Raw genomic sequence first — 13,400 nt, 5'->3', positions numbered from 1 at the left:
AGCCGGCAGATGACGAGAATGTACCGCCGATGCCACGTCGCCAGAAAGAGCATCGGAGGTGATAGGTGCAGAGAGTCATGGGACGACTATTGTGTGCTTGCTTAGAGAGTTGGGACACTGGCTCATCAACAAATAAACACAATCATGAGGCAGGAAGACCGGCAGATGACGACAAAATCCCGCCAATGTCACGTCGCCAGACAGTGTATCAGAGGTGATGGGCGGAGAAAATTGTGGAGAAGTCTGTTGTGCCGCTTGCATGGTGGGTTGGGACACTGGCTCACCAACCAATAATCAAATTCACGAGGCTAGAACGCTGGATGATGAAATCCTACTGATGCCTCTATCCTAGGGAGGGCCTTGGATGTGTTGGGTGGAGAAACTCGGAGCGAAGACTCTAGTCAGTTTGCATGGTGCGTTAGACCATTGGCTCATCAACCAATAAATACAATCATGGAGCAAGAAGGGCGGAAGTTGACGAAGAAGTCCTGCTGATGCCAGGTCATCAGGGAGGGAATAGGAGGTGCTGGACGAGGAAAATTAGGGCGAATATTGTTGTATGCTTGAATTGTGGGTGGGGACACTGGTTGACTTGCCAATAAATATATTCATGAAGCGAGAAAGTCAGCCAACGACGAGGCAGTGCCAACGATGCTACGTCGCCAGAGAGGGATTCGGACGTGCTGGGTGGATAAGGCGGCGTGAAGGCTGCTAGACGCTTTCAAGCTGGCTGCTTACACTGACTCACCAATCAACCTTACCACGTGGCAACAAGGACGGCAGATGACGAGGAAATCCAGCCGATGCCACGTCGCCAGTGAAGCGTCGTGTCAAAGAAGGTTAAATTCATGTATATTCTGTATAAATATTTCAACTAAATAAATTCTGTGTAAAAGGATGTTAATTATGATCTGATTTGTTCTCACTCAACTCCACTTAAACAAATACTGAAATAATAATTACTACTTGCACCAAAGTTGCACGATTCTCTATCTCTTTATATTTGACAATGTTAGCTTCTTAGCTGTCGAACTCGCAAAATAGCATTATACATGGACTTCCCAGTTTTCAATAGATAGGAGACCCTTATTCAGCTAGAATTACAAATAGTGTGGGGTGCATTCCGTCCAAACTAAGTAGCAAATGAATTACACAAATAATCTATTTTACCTCATTTTTAACGATTATTTCCATTGGTGTTGTATGCGAAAACTTTTAGGTAAATGCCTTTGTTCCTGATCCATCAGAGAACTAAATAGCTGTGTAACATTAAGACGAAGCAAAGACCTAAGGCTTGTTATTTGCTCAGATGCCTGAGCCGGAAGTGACGTAATAATAATGAGCGTATGGCATTGGTGGCCGGGAGACCACTCTCGGGGCAGTTCGGCCGCCACTCCTCAAGTTCTTTAACGCCACTACGACGACTTGCGAGTGAATGAGGATGAAATGATGTTGAAAGACACACAACACCCAGTCATCTCGAGGCAGAGAAAATCCCTGACCCCGCCGGGAATCGAGCCCGGGACCCCGTGCGCGGGAAACGAGAATGCTACCGCGAGACCACGGGCCCAGGGCCGAAGTGAAGTGAAGATAGGGGACCAACAATCTAAATAACGAGTAAAACATGCAAGGAACGAAATGGTAGCAAAGATAAGCTAATATATCTTTACCTCTTCTCTGAAATTCAGTGACATAATTCTGGAAGTAAATAAAACTTACATTCCAGAAAAATAATTAACAGTACTGTTCTGATACTACCATACTTCAAAGAGCAACATGAACCACATTTGTGAATTGATATCGAATTTCAGCTTTAACACAACTTCTAGAATGTCATATACAATGTTAATGACTCTTGGTTAGCCGGCCGGAGTGGCCGAGCGGTTCTAGGCGCTTCAGTCTGGAACCGCGCGACCGCTACGGTGGCAGGTTCGAATCCTGTCTCGGGCATGGATGTGTGTGATGTCCTTAGGTTAGTTAGGTTCAAGTAGTTCTAAGATCTAGGGGACTGATGACCTCAGCAGTTAAGTCCCATAGTGCTCAGAGCCATTTGAACAATTTTTTTGACTCTTGGTTAATCAATGGTAATCGTATTCTCTGGTTTAAATAAATGTTGAATGAAACTGCAAAAGTTGCTTAAGGCTAATGACACTCGCATTGAATTCTAGTGCCTATTTACGCTCGTTTGTCCTACAAGCTAAAGCGAAGACGTTACACACAGTAACTAGCAATGTACCAAGGGATGTCCTCTGTAGTGGACCTATCTGAACATCTAGACGAGAAAATAGTTACGCACGCTTGTTACTTAACACTGTTGACGTACGCTAAAATGGTCCTTCAGGCAAAATCAAGGCGGTACCCATAAATAACAGTGCAGTGGTAAGTGATGAAATTCACTTAGTGTGTCTAAATAAATTTAAATTCGCAGAAAGTATAAGCATAGGATGTACAGAGCAAATTATTATATAATACGACAAAAGTTTTAAGTAGTGTGTAACAATCTCTATATATAAAGGGCACTATCTTGATTGACTGACTTTCTGACTGACTCGTTATCGTCCAGCACATACTGTTAAAGACAGAAACTTGATATCTTGATATGGTGTGGCGGTGTGGATCTTATAATGTAGGCGTCGTTTAAGAAAGGATTTCTCGAAATTCCAACCCTAGGGAGGCGACATAGCCGATGAAGATTTTTTAAATAAAATTTCGATTTATGGCAGTTTTGAAGCTAGACCTACTAAAATTCCTATTTGGCTTCTCGGTCAGAAATAAAGAAATACGTGTTTCGATATTTTTTGAAATTTTACCCTAGTTAAGTAGTGGGTGAAATATTTTTTTGAAAATTTATTGTTGCTAGAGAACTACCAAAACATTTTTAAAGCTACATCTATGAACGTTGGTATTAGTCTTCTCGGTCACAAATAACAGAATACTTGTTTCCCTGTTTTTGGAAATTCAACCTAATGGATGTTGAAACGGGGAATGAATGTTTTATGGAAATGTTTCAATTTCAAGCTAAGTCTATGAAAATTTTTATGACTTCTCTGTTAGAAATAAAACATATGAATGGCACTGTTTTTGTAATTTCAACACCCACGGGGTTGAAATAGGGTCAGACCGATTCACTGATTCATCGGCGCCCAACCCAAACCACTAAGGATGGAAACTTGAAGTTTGGAGAGCCTGTGGATCTTTTACTGTTGGCACCATTTAAGAAGGGATGGTGCGAAATTCTACTCGTAAAGGGGTGAAAAAGGGTATGAATGGCTTTTTGCTGGTATGTCGCTATTATGGGAAATCTGAAGCTAGAACTATGAAAATTGGTATTTGGTTGCTCAAACAGAAAATAAAAAATACGTTTTTCAGCATTTTTGGTAATTCATCCAATAAGGGAGTGAAATAATGGGTGGAAGTTTATTTTTTAGAGTAAATAATTACTAAAGAACTACTAAAGGATTTTTAAGGCTGTGAGAACTGGTATTTGTCTTCTTGGTTAGAAATAAAAAAAGTGTGTTTCTGGGAAATATAACTCCTAAGGAAGTGCAATAGGAGATGAAAATTTTTAAGAACACATTTCGTTATATAAAAAAAACTATAAACCTAAATTTATGAAACTTGTAATTCCACTTCTCGGTTAGATATAAATAAGTATCTGCTAGGGAATGAAAGGTATTAAGAAAAAAATATGTCCACAAGACCGCAAAAACACTGGACTCCAGCCACCATAACTGCTTTTTGGTCAGAAATACATTCTGGAAAGACAATGCTTATACGACCTTAATTATCGTAATAAGCTTAAAGGCACTGCGACTTCTGAACAACATAAACATTCTATTAAACAAGAACAAGAAGAATGTCTGCAGGCCATACAGTCAACGAGAGTGAAGCAGCGGGAGCTAACTAAGCTAGTCATAAGTATGTATATACATCTTACTTATAAATAAATTTGTTTGCTCATTTAAAATCAGCTCTGTCATTGATATTTGAAAGTAAGTATGTTTTGAAGGCGTATACAGTGTCACAAGAAGCACAGTTAAGAAGTGCTTTACAATATTTCTTCTGCGCGAGATGGATGTTACAAAATTTTCGAAATGGGAGTGGCCTATGTAGTGTAATGATAAGGTTGTGGGCTCTAATTAAAACATAATACATTAAACTAATTTGTTTTAATATTCAAAAAGACCAGAGTGTGGAAACAGCTTTAAAATTTTTTCACAATATAACACGTGCGCAATGGACGATAGGAAATAACAGTTTTGATCAGAATGAATTGAAATAAAAACAACTCCATTCAAAATCAGCTGCGTAATAATTTAAAGATTGTCATCAAGTCTTGAGAAATTTCCGCTGTTGAAGTTAGGACGGGTGATTTGGTTGGTTGGTTTGTGGGATTAAAGGGACCAGACTGCTACGGTCATCGGTCCCGACGGGTGATTTGATTGTACGTGTGGCTAATTGCGTTTTTGCTTATATATTTGGTGTGTTACAGGTAGCACAGCAGAGTTGAAATCTTAAGATATTTAAATAAATTCTACAGTCAATTAAACTCTTAAGACTCAGTAGCGGTGCATGAATTTTAAAACGAAAATCTGTCAATGTTTAAAAGATATTCATTAAAGAAAACGAAATACAAGGTTTACAATTGTAATATCCAAAACTCGCGCCCTGCAAGCTCTGCTGTACGCAGTGAAGGCCCCAGACGCTGTGTGGACACAACGAACCACCTCTGCTAACTAGAACGTACACCGTGGCTTATAATTCCAAGGCTTTTGTAACACAATAAATATGCTACCTGTAACACACTAAATGAATATAAGGAAAAACACAGTTAACAGGTACGTACAATCAAATGACCCGTCCTAACTTCAACAGCCGAAATTTCTTAAGACTTGAAGACAATCTTTGCATTATTACGCAATGCCCACAGCTGAATCAACCACAGAGGTTTAAAGTATTTTGCTTCAAATAATTTTCTAACGACTCAGGAAATTAATAGGCCAGAAACAAAGAAGTATAGGTTAGCACTACTGTAAGATAAACCCAACAGCAATCGATCGTCGCTCCGGTAAGAACTGCACAAGAACTTTTGGTAAATGGCAACATTTTCTTACGTGCAAGGTAGCGAAACCTATAGTTTTTAATGTTACACTTTATGCTAAACACAGCTTGGATTACAATGCACTGTCAGTGAACTCTTAATGAAACAGGATGTTACAGATTGGAAACCAGAGTGACACAGAATGGTATACTAACTAGAACAAAATGGGTAACTCCTTGAAAGAACTTGGCAAATGCAGGTTCACACCTCTTTAACACAGATGCAGTGTGCTCGAAGTAAGACGGTCAAATACCACAGTAGGAACCACAGCGTAACCGAGTGCAAGTTTTAATAAAGGGCCCATTCACCGTGCAGTTCTCGCAGTGGCTCCCCCAAGGCCCGCCACCGTAGAGCTAAATCAGTCCGTTGTGAGACTGGCTAGCGAACAATCCCAAAGAATTCACGCCTCTTGACGGGAGACTGTTCTCTGTTGCTTACTGCCAGGTAGCAATGCACTCCGTGCTACACTGCCCTCTCCTGTACTTGTCCAAATCCCAGAAACACAGCTGAACGTTCTTGTCGAGGATATCGAGCTCACCCTGTATAGCGTCCCCAGTGCTATATTACGAAAAGACTTAAAAAAAAAAACAATATTTATAAAGAAGAGACATTTAAAAACTGAATAATATATTTTTATCATGTAGCCGTAAAATAATAATTTCTCTGTGTAGGTTTAGATTGCAAAGAAATAATTTATGACAAAATGATCTAAAGAGACGACAAGATACGCTCTTTTGTTACTTTTTTTAGTCGACTTCACTTCCTATCTTGTCTTTGTTGTGTATAGGCGGACATCTTGCGAGTGCTGGCAAATGTAAGCATATTTGTATGAGTTAAGCATATAATATACCGATTTAATATTATTGTGCACTTTTAATTTGTAAGAGGTGATCCCGATTTCATGTCCGCCTTCCTTGAATTAACCTGCATTCAAGTAATTTACAGTTCAACAGTCGCAGCGGCCGATGCAGCCAACGACGCCATTACGTGGCGACATTAACTTATGAAAATTAGCGGAAGCGAAATACTCGCCCGCTATTAACATAATATTAATTTTTCTCCACAGCCGCACGAAGTTGCAGAAATACGTAGCTTTAAGACTCGTATTTTCAGTATCATAGCCGAGAGCCAGAGCCAGGACTCCGACTACAATACAATGGTTAACGGAGGTAAGAAAAAATACTCTCGCGCGTGTGTGGGCCGCAATTGTAATTAATAACTGAAGATCTTTTGCTTTAAAGTGCACTGACTAGCCGAGGATATTAATATGAAAAGTTTATTACATTGTTCAGCTTGTATGCTCATGTTTTAAGATGCAGCGAGTCTAACATCCATTAACGTAACAAATAATTTGAGATTAATGTTGTTAAAAAGGAGAACTTCAGGAAAGCATTTAGTTGTAATATCAAAATTAAACGGAATATCATTTTTACTAAGGCCCACCACGTAAGTCGGCAACTATCAAAAAATAATAATAACAATAATAATATGTTAAATTACGACGGCCGACGGACGCGAGACCTGCTCGCAGACCAAAACACTACCAGCTGTTACCAGTCCAAGAGCTCTACACTCAGCTGCGCGCCTCTATACCCCTTCGTCTTCCACCTCGGAGCTGGTGATAACCGAGAGCGAAGATCACGTAGTCGCCACAAGCGCGAGCGAGAAATCGCACGCCCCGGCTCAGTTTATTATTTCTGATGCTGCCTAAAAGTACGTTGTGACTCCTTCCTGGCATTTTCCCAAGTCTCACATAAAACCAGACTGCATGAAGGACACCGCCATTCCGTGTCTAATCTCTCATACGATGTTCAGATAGTAACAATGATCCGGAAATATACCAAACAATAAATTTTTTTCTCGGACAATTTAGGATGAAAAAATGCAGAATTTTGCTGTGGGATATCGCGAACATCCCGCTTCAACTCCTATGGTTACGATAGGAGGCGGCTCTTCGTATAGCCCTCAAAATGGCATGTGTAACGGAGATGCGTTCCAAGCAGACAGCTGTCATTGAGTATATTCTGGTGGAAACCGGAGCATCGCATATTTTCATAGGCAGTTTGAGAATGACTGGCACTAAACAAAAGCACGGTGAGCCTCTGGATGAGGCGTCTGTCATGATCGCAACACGGTAGCGCAAACCTACAAGTATCTGAACGCCCGTGTGCCGGCAGGCCGCACACACATGTGACTCCCACAATGTTACCCTCAGAAAATAGAAAAAGAAAGAACACATCAGCGTGTTCGCCGCCAAAGAAATGCAAACGAACTTCTCTTTCTCCATGACAACGCACGACGTCACACACAAGTCTGCGCAGCCGAGAGGAGCTCACAAAACTTCATTGGACTGTTCTTTCTCACCCACTCCAACAGCCCAGATCTCGCACCTGCCGACTTTCGTCTGTATGGCCCAATGAAAGATGCACTCCGAGGGGAGCAGTATTTGGAATGCTGGGGAGGTTACGGATGCGGCAAGACGTTGGCTCCGACGTCGACCAGTATAGCAGTACCATGTGGTCCGCTGCTCGTGGTCGATGCCTAGCGTTGCTACCTCTGGATCACGGGGTCCCGGGTTTGATTACCGGCCGGATGGGGAATTTTCTCTGTCCGGGGACTGGGTTTTTGTGTTCTCCTCATCATTTCATCATCGTCATTCGTTACAGTGGTTAGATTGGCATGTGAAAAAATTGGACTGTGTGAAAATTGGGACTTGTACAGGCGCTGATGACGGCGCAATCCAGCGCCCCACAAGACAAACACCATCATCATCAGTACCATGTGAGGAGACAGCCGCTTCCACTAAGGTGGCGTAGGGCCATCGTGTTGAACGGAGATTATGTTGAAAGAGTTTTGCAGTCAAAAGAGTGGGGAATAAACGGGTACTGGAATCCTGAATAAAACCTACGTGCTTTCGAAATAGACTTTTATGTAACTTATTGAAGGATCCTCGTAATTTAGTTCATATGACATGACGTTTAACAAGAAACAGTGGCAGGATGTGTAACTATAGGCGCAAAAATTTCGACGTTGATAGTGGCTCACAAAAGCCCACTTGTTAGTCATGACGAAAACTAAAAGCATTTTGCTTTTAACCAACAGGGCGCTGGTGTTGGCTCTGCAGGTGATATGATACTGTCAATTGTCCTTGATCTATCAGCGCAAGTGGTGCGTAACTACCTCCCTAGGCGATGCAGCGCTAGCATTACGGTTGTCTCAAGGTTCAATTTTATTTCGATGGTTGAGCACAGCGCATAGAAAACAATGGGTGTTTGAACGAGGCTGTGACACTTCAACTCGGATAGTGTTCCCCACACGAAACCACCAATGCAACCGTCGATAAAACATCATGTACGTTACTCTAATCGCCTATAACAGAGTCTGAGTGTTAAGTAGTTTCAAACATTTTGACATGCAGCACCAAGAAGCTTGCACCCCTTACACGTCATTAAAGCAGTCTACACTTTCTTTCTAGCACTGCTCAGGGAAACGAGTTGCAATAAAACATATAGAGCACCGAAGTTTCTCTAACTTAGTATTATAATTCATCCATACACACAAATCAACACTGAAAATCGAGTCATAATATCATGTACACAAGGTAAAAATGGGCAGTGCGTTGGGGTGCATTCAAGTTCTAAGGCCTCCGATTTTTTTTTCTAATTAACTACTCACCGGAAATCGATGAAACTGGCGCTACTTCTCGACGTAATCGCCCTGCAGACTTACACATTTTTCACAACGCTGACGCCATGATTCCATGGCAGCGGCGAAGGCTTCTTTAGGGGTCTGTTTTGACCACTGGAAAATCGCTGAGGCAATAGCAGCACGGCTGGTGAATGTGCGGCCACGGAGAGTGTCTTTCATTGTTGGAAAAAGCCAAAAGTCACTAGGAGCCAGGTCAGGTGAGTAGGGAGCATGAGGAATCATTTCAAAGTTGTTATAACGAAGAAACTGTTGCGTAAAGTTAGCTCGATGTGCGGGAGCGTTGTCTTGGTGAAACAGCACACGCGCAGCCCTTCCCCGACGTTTTTGTTGCAGTGCAGGAAGGAATTTGTTCTTCAAAACATTTTCGTAGGATGCACCTGTTACCGTAGTGCCCTTTGGAACGCAACGGGTAAGGATTACGCCCTCGCTGTCCCAGAACGTGGACACCATCATTTTTTCAGCACTGGCGGTTACCCGAAATTTTTTTGGTGGCGGTGAATCTGTGTGCTTCCATTGAGCTGACTGGCGGATTGAAAAATGGCATCCACGTCTCATCCATTGTCACAACCGACGAAAAGAAAGTCCCATTCATGCTGTCGTTGCGCGTCAACATTGCTTGGCAACATGCCACCCGGGCAGCCATGTGGTCGTCCGTCAGCATTCGTGGCACCCATCTGGATGACACTTTTCGCGTTTTCAGGTCGTCATGCAGGAGTGTGCACAGAACCCACAGAAATGTCAACTGTGGAGGCGATCTGTTCAACAGTCATTCGGCGATCCCCCAAAACAATTCTCTCCACTTTCTCGATCATGTCGTCAGACCGGCTTGTGCGAGCCCGAGGTTGTTTCGGTTTGTTGTCACACGATGTTCTGCCTTCATTAAACTGTCGCACCCACGAACGCACTTTCGACACATCCATAACTCCATCACCACATGTCTCCTTCAACTGTCGATGAATTTCAATTGGTTTCACACCATGAAAATTCAGGAAACGAATGATTGCACGCTGTTCAAGTAAGGAAAACGTCGCAATTTTAAGTATTTAAAACAGTTCTCATTCTCGCCGCTGGCGGTAAAATTGCATCTGCCGTACGGTGCTGCCATCTCTGGGACGTATTGACAATGAACGCGGCCTCATTTTAAAACAATGTGCATGTTTCTATCTCTTTCCAGTCCGGAGAAAAAAAATCGGAGGCACCTCGTAAAACATATAGAGCACCGAAGTTTCTCTAACTTAGTATTATAATTCATCCGTACACACAAATCAACACTGAAAATCGAGTCATAATATCATGTACACAAGGTAAAAATGGGCAGTGCGTTGGCGGAGCTGTCATTTGTACTCAAATGATTGATGTGAAAAGGTTTCTGAGGTGATTATGGCTGCACGAAGGAATTTAACGGACTCTGAACATGGAAAGGTAACTGGAGCTAGGCGCATGGGACATTCCACTTCGGAAATCGTTAGGGAATTCAGTATCGCGACATCCACAGTGACAAGAGTGTGGCGAGAATACGAATCCTCAGTCATTACCTCTCTGCACGGACAACTCAGCGGCAGACGGCCTTCAATTATCGACCGACAGCAACAGCGGTTGATTAGAGTTGTCAGTGCTAACAGACAAGCAACACTTTGTGAAGTAAGCGCAGAAATCAATAAGGGACAAACTACAAGCGTATCTGTGGGGACCGTGCGGAGAAATTTGGCGTTAATGGGCTGTGGCAGCACGCGATCGACACGATCGACATTCCTAACAACACGACATCGCCTGCAGCGGTTCTCCTGGGCTCGTCACACTAAACGATTGTAAAACATTTGGTAAGAGCTGAATGGTAGGTTTCGAGGGTGGCGGAGACATCACGAAGTCATGGGCCCACGTTGTCAACAAGACACTGTGCAAGCTGGTTGTGGCTCCAAAATGTTGTGAGCTGTGTTTACATTGAATGGACTGGGTCCTCTGCTCCGACTGAACCGATCATTGGCTGGAAATGGTTACTTTCGGCTGCTTGGAAACTTCATAATATTACTAGTATTAAAAAAAAAATTAGAATCTTTGAATCACGTCTGCTGGTGGCAAAGCTTCTGAAATGGTAAAATGGTGCATAGAAAATTTTTACTTGCTTCGTAATGAATTTGCATTCCGCCACCCAGCATCAGATTCCCATGAGACTGACGAAAACGTTGACCTACGGCTTTGTTTGGAGGCCCGTGACCGATCTCAAAATTACGCAGTTTGTGTAATTACAAAGCCCGGAGACTGGCAGAAAAGATTGATAAAAGAGATCTCAGGGACGCTGAAATAAAGGTTTGATAAAGTAAATGCCGATTCGGCTGTGGCCATCAAACAATTCGTCGACAACGCTCCTTTGGTGCAGTTTGAAAAAGTTCTACATTGCAACATAATAAACTGAGATGTGGTATTAATGGTAGAGGAAAGTAGGTTTCTTGATTCAAACACGGCTGTTATCATTAAATTAACGTAATTACTTAACCAAAAGTTACAGATACGAGAGCGACACCTACATTTCCTGAAACAACAAACAAAAGCAAACGAGAGGCAGAGGGAGCTCCTGCTTTTATACACTCAAAACAAATTACGGCGACTGCCTTCAGCTTCGATACATAAACATTTCTCTGGAACATTCTTTATATGAACAGTAAAAAATACATTTTTTATTTTAAATTATGATCTTTTATCCTTACTTTACAGAGTTCCTTACACAGAGGAAATTTGTTCTTACGTATTTTAGCATTAATTAAACGTTTTGGGCATATGTTTGTTAATTATTCAAAAAGAATTCGAGGAATTGATTTGGGCCCCCAGAACGCCCAACATGAATTCCATCGAACAAAAAAAAAAAAAAAAAAGAAAAAAAAAAAAAAAAAGAAAAAAAAAAAAAAAAGGAAGTGTGTGAAATCTTATGGGACTTAACTGCTAAGGCCATCAGTCCCTAAGCTTACACACTACTTAACCAAAATTATCCTAAGGACAAACACACATACCCATGCCCGATGGAGGACTCGAACCTCCGCTGGGACCAGCCGCCCATCGAACATTTGTGAGACATTGTCAAGAGGTCCCTCCGTGCACAAAATACTAGACCGGCAACGCTTCCGCAATTACGGAAGGCTACAGAGGCTGCAATACGCCGGGCAGAAGGAAGTCCGATGCGATATTAGGAGATATCACATGACTTTTGTCACATCAGTGTATAGTGGCCATAATACCAAAGCCTGGCATCTATTTGCTAACTTATCCCGAATCTCTGAGAGAAAGCGCGTTGTAGACCTATCAAGATTTGAACCAGTTCCACATGTAACACGCGAACAGACAGGTACTATACAGTGAGCAGCCAGAACATTATGACACCTACCTAATAGCCGATACGTCCATCTTTGGCACGAATAATAGCGGGGATGCTTCGTGACATTTGAGCAATGAGGCTTGGGTAGATCGCTGGAGAGAGCTGGCACCACGTCTGCACAAACAAGTCACCTAATTGCGGTTAATTCCGGGGAGTGGGGCGGCGAGCTCTGACGCCACGTCCAGTCATATCCCAGATGTGTCCGATCGGCTTCAGATCTGGCGATTTGGAGTCCAGCATATCAACTGTAACTCGCCACTGTCTTCCTCGAACCACTCCATCACACTCCAGACATTGGAACATGGTGCATTATCTTGCTGAAAAAGGCTACTGCAGTTGGGAAAAATTATCGTCACGAAGGGGTTTACGTGGTCTATAACCAGGGTATGATACTCGTTGGCCCTCATGGTGCCTTGCACGAGCTCCACTGGACCCATGGATGCCCACGTGAATGTTCCCCAGAGCATAATGGGGCCGCCGCCAGCTTCTGTCAGTCCCGCAGTACAGTTGTCAAGTAGCTGTTCCCCTGGAAGACGACGGATTCGCGCCCTCCCATCGATATGGTGAAGAAGGTATCGGCATTCGTCAGACCATGCAGCATTCTGCCACTGATGGTTACGTGCCCATTTCAGTTCATAATGTTCTCGTTGATCAGTGTATATGCGGTCTACAGCGTTATAGTATATATAGTTATAATAGTTAAATTTTTATGTCGCTTGTAAATACGTGTTTAACTATACTGAATAGAATGTACACCGAAGCACCAAAGAAACTGGTACAGACAGCGCATTCTAATCCAGAGATACGTAAACACCCAGAATACGCCGCTGCGGTCGGTAAGGCCAATATAAGACAACAATTGTCTGTCGCAGTTGTTAGATCGGTTGCTGTTGCTACAATGGGAGGATATCAAGATTTAAGTGAGTTTGGACGTGGTGTTTGTAACATTATGTGATTGCCTTATCATTTTAAATCATTCACTAATCGAGCAGTCGCTCGGCAACAGCTACAGTTAGCAAATAATGTTGCGAGAATGTAAAAGGTGAACCACCTGTGACGTAACTTGTTTATTGTCGAAGCGCCGTCAGAGATGCTGTGAGTTATTGACTTTGAAAACCGCGGCGCGAAAAACGGACAGAAGAAGAACACTTTTACACTTTTTTTTTTATGTACGAGATATTCTCGATGAACGGTTACTCATTCTTCTCTTGTCTCTTGTAACTT

The sequence above is a fragment of the Schistocerca serialis genome, chromosome 8 (assembly GCF_023864345.2).
Source record: "Schistocerca serialis cubense isolate TAMUIC-IGC-003099 chromosome 8, iqSchSeri2.2, whole genome shotgun sequence".
NCBI classification, from domain to species: Eukaryota; Metazoa; Arthropoda; class Insecta; order Orthoptera; family Acrididae; genus Schistocerca; species Schistocerca serialis.
Note: the sequence above shows the minus strand (reverse complement) of the source record.